Source organism: Euprymna scolopes, chromosome 25 (genome assembly GCF_053919585.1).
Source record: "Euprymna scolopes isolate OS-2025 chromosome 25, ASM5391958v1, whole genome shotgun sequence".
NCBI classification, from domain to species: domain Eukaryota; kingdom Metazoa; phylum Mollusca; class Cephalopoda; order Sepiida; family Sepiolidae; genus Euprymna; species Euprymna scolopes.
The window spans coordinates 73,270,130-73,280,301 of NC_136506.1; the positions used below are offsets into that span (position 1 = coordinate 73,270,130).

Genomic DNA, 10,172 nt, shown 5'->3' on the forward strand with positions numbered 1-10,172 from the left:
CACACATTTTCACTTTTATAGATATAATAGATAGATTATGCTAGATATATTTCCATATGTCTGAATACCCTATATACAAACTTTCAAATCTGTAGATAAAAAATTTGTTGAGTATATAGGTTGAGAATTGTTCTCTCTCTCTCACACGAAACTGTGCGCTCGGCTTCTTCCCCCCCTTCCCACCCCAAATGCTTGGGAAACTGTGCACTGTTTTTGTTGGTTTTCAAGCTGCCTCTTCCCCCCCCCCACACACACAGTTTAACAGTAGTAGGAGGTCAAGAGAAAGAGGGTGAGAGAGAGAGAAGAGTAAGTTGGTGAGAGAGAGAGAAAAGAGAAAGAGGGTGTTGGTTTTATATTTTTATTATCGTCTAATATTTTGAAAGCTGAATTTCTAATAAAATGTGCATCTATAGGAGATAATGCCTGGGAATGTGTTCCCCCCCCCACAGTTTAACAGTGGTGTGACGTCAAGAGAAAGAGGGTGAGAGAGAGGGAAGAGTAAGTGGGTGAGAGAGAGAAAGAGAGAGAAAAAAAAGAAAGACGGTGTTGGTTTTGTGAAAAAAGTTGTTATTTACAATTGTTCGCATTCTTGGCCTTTTGGTCAAGATCAAAGTGTAGTATCTGTTCTTCAGATGCTGCACTTCTATTTCTTGTTCTCTTTCGGTGGAGGAGAAATCCTCCACGACTGAGACAATTTTTATTTTTGTACCTTTTCTCCACGTTAAAAAACGACCCTGGTGTCTAACTGTCCCGTGGGGAGGCATAATAAATAGATACAATTGTTCGCCATTAGTGGATGTTGACGTCACGTCACGTGACATGACTAAGCGTTTTTTTTTTTTAGTATGAATAACATTTTTTGTTTTAATTATAAAGTCTACACTTAATTTTATAGAAAATGATGTATATATAATAGAAAAAAAAAATTACTGGTTTTGTTGGATTCAAGTGGATCCCCCCCCCTCCAGTTTAAGAGATAGCAGGTCACGTGGTAATATACAAAATGGCTAGCGTAAATATAAAGATCGGTTTTTTTATCGACGAATATTTTGAAAGCTGAATTTTTTTTTTATTCCTGTACATTTTTTCCTGATATTTTTCGTTAAAACTCTTGTATAAATACTATTTTTAACCAGTTAAATACGTTGGAGACATTGTCATGGAGTTTAATAATCTCTAGAACAAAGCAGAAGAGAAATTACAAAAGTATCGGTAAAACAAAGTGTTTGTTTACATTTGTTCGCCATTACTGGATGTTGACGTCACGTCACGTGACATGACTAAGCGTTTTTGGATTATGTAATATTAACATTAAAATTAACATTAAAATGACAGGTTTTTTGGGGGGCCCCCCTAGGAGAGAAATGATCAGTTCACCCCCTTTTAATGGTCCGTTTGGTGTGGAATTTCGATATTTGTCATGCGGGTGATCAAGGTTCAATATGATACATAATTTGTCAACTTTGGTTGTGTCTGTCAAAAGTTTGAGCTGACGTCACGTCACGTGACACGTATTGAATAACGTTAAAATGACAGGTTTTTTGGGGGGCCCCCCTAGGAGAAAAACGATCAGTTGACCCCTTTCTACTGGTCCGTTTGACGTGAAATTTCGATATTTGTCATCCGGGTGATCAAGGTGCAATATGATACCAAATTTGTCAACTCTGGTTCCGTCTTTCAAAAGTTTTAGCGTTACAAACAAACATACATACATACATACATACACACCGATTTTTGCCTTTTATATATATAGATGGCCAAAACTGCGGGACAAAGAAAATAAATTTAAAAATAATATTGAAACATCAAAATACCAGAATTGCTGTACACACATTTAATATCTAGTGAACAAGCCTTTATTTTCTATAACTGCAGCGCACCTTCTACTGCAAAATTGAATGAAATGGCGAGATTCACCACGTGAAACTTTCGCTCATTCTTCTTTAAGTTTTAGCCACAAATCTTCAGCATTGATAGAGTTTCTTGCATTCATCCAAAACATCCACATTTTGCTCGTTCAAAAATTCCATTACATGCTTAGTCTTGTGGCAGAGGGCGTTATCCTGCATGAAAATAGTTTTTCACACTCATAATTTCGAAGTATTGGGATGACATGATCTCTCAACAATTTCGTGTATATTGTTCCGTTAACTCAGATGTTTAAACGCACCAGATCAGTCGTTCCTTCCCAAGAAATTATTCAAAACACCATTACGCTACCCACACCAAACTTAACCGTTTTTTTTGTGCATTTTTATTAAATCTATCGCCAGCAAACCTTTTATAAATTTCTTTCCGTCAGATCCATATACATCATACATATTTGATCAGAAAAAATACATTTCGCCACTGATCATCTGTCCACAACACATGCTCTGGAGCAAAGCTTAATCTGAGTTTCTTGTTCTTCTTGTTTGTCAACGGTTTCTTTGCTGGTGATCTCGCAAACAGACCAATTTCATTCAGGTGTTTGATACTGTTTTACGAGACGTATTGATGTCATGATAGGCATGTAGTTTATGAGAAATTCTGGCAGCTGTCTGAAACCTATCGTTCAGTGCCATCTTCTTAATAAATCGATCTTGTCTAGAATTTATTTGAGGTCTGGCATTTTTCTTTGGTGGAAGAATTTTCCCAATATTCTTGAAATCCTTTATAACTCTCCCAATGGTACTTTTCGACAGCTTCATGATCAGCTATCTTCCGTATTGAATGGTTTTTCCCAGGAAGTTTAATAATTAATTTTTTTACGGAAGCATCAATTTTAGGTGTCATAATGATGGTGGAACCGGCTGCAATGACTACAAAGTGATGTAATCGACTTATTCGTCATTTTCGTACTTAGAAAAGTGAAAAAAACTGACTACGCAGTCCATAATAAATTATTTTCTTTGCTTTGTCCCATGGTTTGGCCACTTTAATTTAAAAAAAAAAAAAATTGAAATGGAGAAATTGAAAATAAAAACTAAACCATCCCAGACTTTTGGCCGCTAGTGTATATTATATTTCTATTATAGTTTGTATATATATATATAAATATATATATATATATATATATATATATATATATATATATATATATATATATATATATATATATATACGAGCAAACAGTTAATAAACCGTGTTAAAAAACACTTTGAAATGAGTTCAAAACATATTTAATCTGAAAAGGAAACACTAGATAAGTGGATAGTCCTTAATCCGCGGAGTTTCGAAGAAATACTTTCCTTCTCATCAGAGGGTAGGAAATAGCAAAATGCGGGATCGGATTTTGCATGCAAAAGTATTTGATGAAACAACAAGTAAGTCAAAGATCTTACTTGATAACATATATATATATATATATATATATATATATATATATATATATATATATATATATATGATTAATAAATTCCACAGCCAAACAACGTCGCAGCCCACAAGATCCATGACAGTCAACGAACCGGAAATCCAAAACTCGAGTTTCGCCCTCATTTGGGCTCATCAGTTAGACACATCCGAACTCAGGATTCGAAACCCGAGCCTCTTGCATGCGAGGCAAGCACTCTACCAACTGAGCAAATGCCCCGCACACAAGAATTTCTATTAACCAACACAGATCAAGCAAACCGCGCTGAAATCCGACTGTGAAATGAACCTACTTCGTCTCAACAAGGGACGCGGCCATCCAACCAGCTACGCCGATGTCTCACAAGTAGGAGTTTTAACTCAAAAGGACGATGCCATCCAGCAATGCTAACCAAGTGAGTAACTTATGATAGGATTTTCAGAATGATAATTATGAATTATAAATAATTATTTTTATATTTACAAACTCTAATGTTTTATGCTTATGTAATCATCAATGCAGGAAGTGACAATTGCGATTGGTCAAAGGAATCAAAACCCATCATGAAGCCACCTTTGATTCTATTAGCAAGGAATGGTACCCTTCGTCCTCCATTAACCGTCATGAGAATCAAGCGAAATTTAACATTTATAAAGTCAAATGCAGACATAACAATGTGATCTATAGTGATTGAACGACCGGAAATCACAATCTCACACAAGGGCAGCTGACTGCTTTTTATTTCCAAGACCGTACTTAATTTTTAAGAACTTATTAATGGGGCGATCATAATTATCTATAATATAAATCTCACCTGTCTGTTTAAAATGTATGTATGTATGTATGTATGTATGTCTAAGGGCGGATGAACCCTTTTTCAGGGTCAACGGCCAACTAGCACCGTGTATATTTGTGTATATGTACATATGTGTTGGGGTGGAGAGGGCTCCCATAAGCCGTGGTGAAGGCAACCTTTCTAGGAGAAACAAATCTCTGATTTAAAAAATCATAAAGCGGGAGACCAGTACCCGCATTAAGCTGGTCTACAGTTTAACTTGTTGCTGGCTATCTTGCTCTTGCTTGTTGCTGGACCTCAACATTTTGAACCAAGAGAGAGATTTAGCTGTCGTACAAAGCTAAGACTCTGTAACTTCATCTTTGTATAGATACTCCCTCAGGCATTTGGGCTCATGGACTTTAAGTGACTCGACAGAGGTGACAGATTTTTACAAGATTGGTATCGTTTTGAAGCTTGACCCTTCAGACGACAAATATTGAAAAATTGGCTAAAAACATTAATTCTTTCACCCTTATCTGGGCACTTTTCTACAGGAAAGGGGTCACTTTTTTTGCCGATATTTTCGAAAGTCATCCCTCCTTTTCGATTGACTAGCCTTAATTTAAACCTATGTCACTTCATGTTTGGCGATGGGCGCGACAGCAAAGACGTCACATTTTTTTTTCACAGTCTTTTCCTCCTTTGCGGTACGGGTTCGAGCCTGCCTGCCTACTACCACTTTTTTTGCTCAACACACACCTCCAAACACCTGGGCAACGCCAGGCACCAAGGCTAGTAAATTATAAATAATTATTTTTTCATCCTTTCAGACACCAGTGTTTCATGTTTTTGCAATCATTAGGTCAAAAATGCTCAATATTCGAGATAGAGCATCGATATATTGTTGTGTAAGGGACGAGAAGGCATTTATAATACACAGTGATGATGATGATGATGACAATTACTTGTTGTTCATCTTATTAATAGGAGAGATATGAATGTGAATAGATGTGAAATTGACAGTTCTTTTTAACACGGAGAAGGGAATTCATTATTGAAGATGGCGACAGACAGTTAACACTTAGGAAGAGTGTTACATATAATGTTCATTTACAAAGACGATAGACTATAACACATTACCTTGCGGTGGATGGCAAACGAAGACAAAGATATACTTATAACATGAAGACATTAATTCCAGCCGGATGAGATGATGATCAGGTATTCGATGCCTTGCAGAATTACATTGTCTTGTCTCCCTTTCTGGTTCGCTTCCAAAAGGAGCTTCGGCTTACTCAACTCTCCCGATTCTCTATCAACTCCGAACTCTCTGACTGATTTTGACTGACTGAATATATTGTAACTATCTTTTTTTGTAGCGCCAGAACGTGCTCAAACATGTAAATGTCTCTTAACGTGTATTCTAAATGTTGTATATGTCTCCAACACGTTTTATTTTGGCCACACAAAAACATTCCTTAATTTACATTGTCCTTGTAACTTACATTGTTTCATGACCTAACTAGTTGTTTAGTTATTTCTAATATAATAAACAATGCTCTACATTTCTATCATTTATAATATAAATCTCACCTGTCTGTTTAAATGTATGTATGTATGTATGTATGTATGTATGTATGTATCTATGTAGGTATGTATGTATGCATGTTTGTATGTCTCGCAAAAACTTTCGAGGTGACGGATTTTCACAAGATCAGTATCATTTTGAAGTGCGACCCTTCAGACGACAAATATCGAAAAATTGGCCAAAAACACAACTGAGCACTTTTCTACAGGGAAGGGTCGCTTTTTTAGCCTATATTTTTGAAAGTCATTGCCTCTTTCCGATTGTCTAGCCATAATTTAAACCTACATCATTTCCGGTTTGGCGATGGGCGAACAGCTAACGTGTCACGTTTTTTTTTTTTTTTTCACTTTCTTTTCCTCCTTTGTGGTACAGGTCCAAGCCTCCCTGTCTACTACCACATTTTTTTTTTTTTTTTGCGTTCAAAATTTTCCTTTTTGTTTTTTAGCTCAACCAACACCTTTACACACACCTCCACTTTCTTTTACAACTTAATGTCACGGGTTCGAGCCTGCCTGCCTACTACAACTTTTTTTTTTTTTTGCTCAACACACCCAGGCAACGGCAGGCATCCAGGCTAGTCGTATCTAAATTGCAATATGTATTTTTTGAAACTTTTGATTACTTGGTTCGATTCTATCCTATAACAAACAAAAAAAAATAATGTGATCTTGTCCCGAATTTTGGCTAGTGACATTTTAAGAAATTGCGAAATAAAGGAAAGTGGGATCTGTAAAGAGAATTGAGTTTATGCTATCTTTAAGATCAACTTGGCAGATATAATAAACAACATTTATGGACGAGAAAATCTATTATTAAATAAAACAATCAAAAAATAAAAATATAAATTAAATGCTGAAATAAAACGTAGTTATTAACATCTGTGTTAAATAGAGAAGTAATCAACCATCTAAGCAAAAATAACCTTCTTAGTGACACACAATATGGTTTCCGTTCTACTAGATCTACAGCAGATGTGCTTACAGTTATATCTCATAGGATTAACGACTCTCTCAATAGAGGCGACCTTCCTAGAGCAATTGCTCGTGACATATCAAAAGCCTTTGATAGGGTATGGCATAAAGGTTTACTTCACAAGATCGCCAGCTATGGTATAGCTGGAAATGTCTTCTCAATTATTAAACCATTTCCCTCTGATAGATTAATAAGAGTAGTAGTTGATGGGCAAACATCAGAAGCTCATAGTATTAAGGCTGGAGTCCCTCAGAGGTCCATCCTGGGCCCAACTCTCTTCCTGATCTACATCAATGATCTTCCAAATCACATCCTTACATCATTCATAGACATTTATGCTGATGACACTACCATCTATGGTAGCACATCTAAGACCGTAAACGACCAAGTTCTCTCTGATTCTCTCATATCTGATCTTGAGCATGTGGTACAGTGGGGATAGAAGTGGCTGGTTACTTTTAATGCATCTAAAACCAAGCTTTTATCTTTACATCATGAACGCTCTGATCCCCATCTGGTATCAATTGAAATGAATGGCTCTCGTCTTGGGGAGGCATCATGTTTTGACAAGCTTCTGGGCTTGACCTTTACTCCTGATCTGAAATGGAAAACATACATCAAATCCGTTGCCAAGGCCGCTGGAAAAATGGTGGGATCCTTCTATCGATTCAGTAGATATCTCACTGCTGATGCAATTCTCTATCTATATAAGAGCCAGGTACGTCCAAGGATGGAGTACTGTTGCCACATATGGGCAGGAGCTGCTAGAAAGGACTTGTACTGCCTTGATAGAGTTCAAAACAGACTTTCTAGCCTTTTTCTTTTCTCTGCAACCTCTTTCTCACAGAAGATATGTTGCGAGTTTGTCTTTGCTTTATCGTTATTTTCATGGCAAGTGCTCGACTGAGCTTCAATCTATGGTCCTCCCTCGCCAAACTTTCACAAGAAACACTCGTTTAGCTGAAAACACTATCAATAATTCTCTCCACTCTTTATCTGTGCCTAAGCCTAAACGTAGATTTTATGAAAAACGCTTCTTTCTTAGAACTGCATGCCTGTGGAATCTTCCCTTTTCCTGCTTTCCAGCTGACTACAATATGGCTGTCTTCAAATCCAATGTAAACAAGTTCTTGATGAGCCGTTCCACTTAAGTTAACAAATTTACTGAATTTCCATTAGTAATGATTACTATATTGTCCAATTGACTACTGTGCACTCTTTAACTCTTATCCTCGAATGGCTTCTGGGCCTTGATAAATGGTGATGGCTTTGTAAAAAATATCCTATTTACTTTATTTCTCTCATTACTGGCATCTGTCCCCATCCATATACAACATCATCAGACAAATTAAATCATGAATTAAATCAACAATTACAAATTTATTGTTCAAAAGCAAGGAATGAATTGTTTCCTTATTCCATGGAGTTTTAAAAAAAATCCCCCTTCTTTTTTTCAGAGGAAAATAGCAAAGAATTTTTTATAGACTTGCTATGACGTTGCTGGTTAGCGCAAAAAAAATGGAAGTTTTCAATTTTTTTAATGGCAAATATTTGTTGACATTAGATTTTAAGATGACCATGTTGTAGTCTGCAGGGAAGCAGTCCCATGGTAATGTGTTCCACGGATGCAAAATTCTTGGAAAGAAACTATGTTCATGGAAATTACGTTTGATGTTTGACACAAAAGGCAATTTATTATGGATGACGTCTCGGTAGATAATATCGAGGTTTAGTATTTTATACTAACCGTCACCAACTATGACTCCTCAAGCATTTCCATCAGCACTGTCTCCGCACCGTCCTCAACGTTCACTGGAGTGACTATGTCAATAATGTTGAGGTCATCGAGCAGGCGGAGATCACCAACATCGAGGCCATGCTACTAAAATTGCAGCTACGCTGAGCCGGGCACGTCTCCAGAATGGAGGATCATTACCTACCCAAGGTAGCCCACTATAGCGGACTCTCCACTGGCTGCCGTGACAGAGGGGCGCTGAAGAAACGATATAAAAACTCTCTGAAGAAGTCTCTTTGTGATTGCCACATTGACCACTACCAGTGGTCACTCTCACTGCTGACCGTGACACCTGGCGATGCACTGTCACCTCCTTTGAAGTTTTCCGCACAGAGAATCTACAGGAGAAACACTGCAAGAGGAATATCTGGAAAGCCTCAGCAGCCGTACCTAACGTGACTTTTAATTTCAGCACTGCAGCCAAACCTGCTTGCCCCGCATTGGATTCGTTAGCCACAAGCATGCTTGCAGTCGATGTGGACAACTCCCTTCATAGGATTTTCGTTTGCTAAGTCAAGCCAAGAATTTTATAAGATATATTAAAATGAAAGACCCTCCTGATTTCTTCATGAGTTCGAATGTTAAATCAGTTAAACCTGTTCTGGCTCTCACTGACGACCCCTAAGCACTAAAAAAATTAATGATAAACTAAAAACTAATAACCTTAATCCTAAATCCACTACTAACCCTAATTTACTAATATCTGTTAACTACCACTAAAGAAGGTTAATCCTATTTCAGCAGTCATTGGCAGCCCTCTTTCCCCAGGGCACTGTTACACTGAACTGAATATTGGATATTATAGTTTTAATGTTTTAACGACCATGCATGTTGGAGTGTTTTTTTTTGTTGCATAGGTGGTCGCCATTTTTTTTTTTTTTGCTGTATAGGTGGTCGCCATTTTTTTTTTTTGTTGCATAGGTGGTCGCCATTTTTTTTTTTTTGCTGCATAGGTGGTCGCCATTTTTTTTTTTTTTTTGTTGCATAGGTGATCGCCATTTTTTTTTTTGTTGTTGCATAGGTGGTCGCCATTTTTTTTTTTTTTTGTTGCATAGGTGGTCACCATTTTTTTTTTTTTTTTGTTGCATAGGTGGTCGCCATTTTTTTTTTGCTGCATAGGTGGTCGCCATTTTTTTTTTTTTTTTTGTTGCATAGGTGGTCGCCATTTTTTTTTTTTTTGTTGCATAGGTGGTCGCCATTTTTTTTTTTTTTGTTGCATAGGTGGTCGCCATTTTTTTTTTTTTTGTTGCATAGGTGGTCGCCATTTTTTTTTTTTTTTGCTGCATAGGTGGTCGCCATTTTTTTTTTGCTGTATAGGTGGTCGCCTTTTTTTTTTTTGCTGCATAGGTGGTCGCCATTTTGTATGCTATGTTTTTGTTTTATTCTTTTTCTTACACACATGAGGGTCAGAAATAAATAGTAAAAGGCAAAGATATGAGGAAATGTTAGTGTTTATAGGAACAATATCAGCAACCAAGGTGAGCTTTATTAGTTTCTACAACAAGCAATGCATCATCGTTAATGATAGCTGACGATTTTACTTCTCACAGTGATCAATCCATGAAGAGATGAGGAAATGGGGCTCTTACTGTTTATATGAACAATATCAGCAACAAAGATGAGCTCTATTAGTTTCTACAACAAGTCATGCATCATCGTTAATGATAGCTGACGATTTTACTTCTCACAGTGCTCAATCCATGAA

The 10,172-nt window shown here is 36.9% G+C and overlaps 1 pseudogene; it reads left to right on the forward strand.

Moving 5' to 3' along the window:
* The first annotated feature begins 580 nt into the window (after window positions 1–580).
* Window positions 581–714, forward strand: LOC145247669 (U2 spliceosomal RNA; annotated as a pseudogene).
* Window positions 715–10,172: the final 9,458 nt, after the last annotated feature.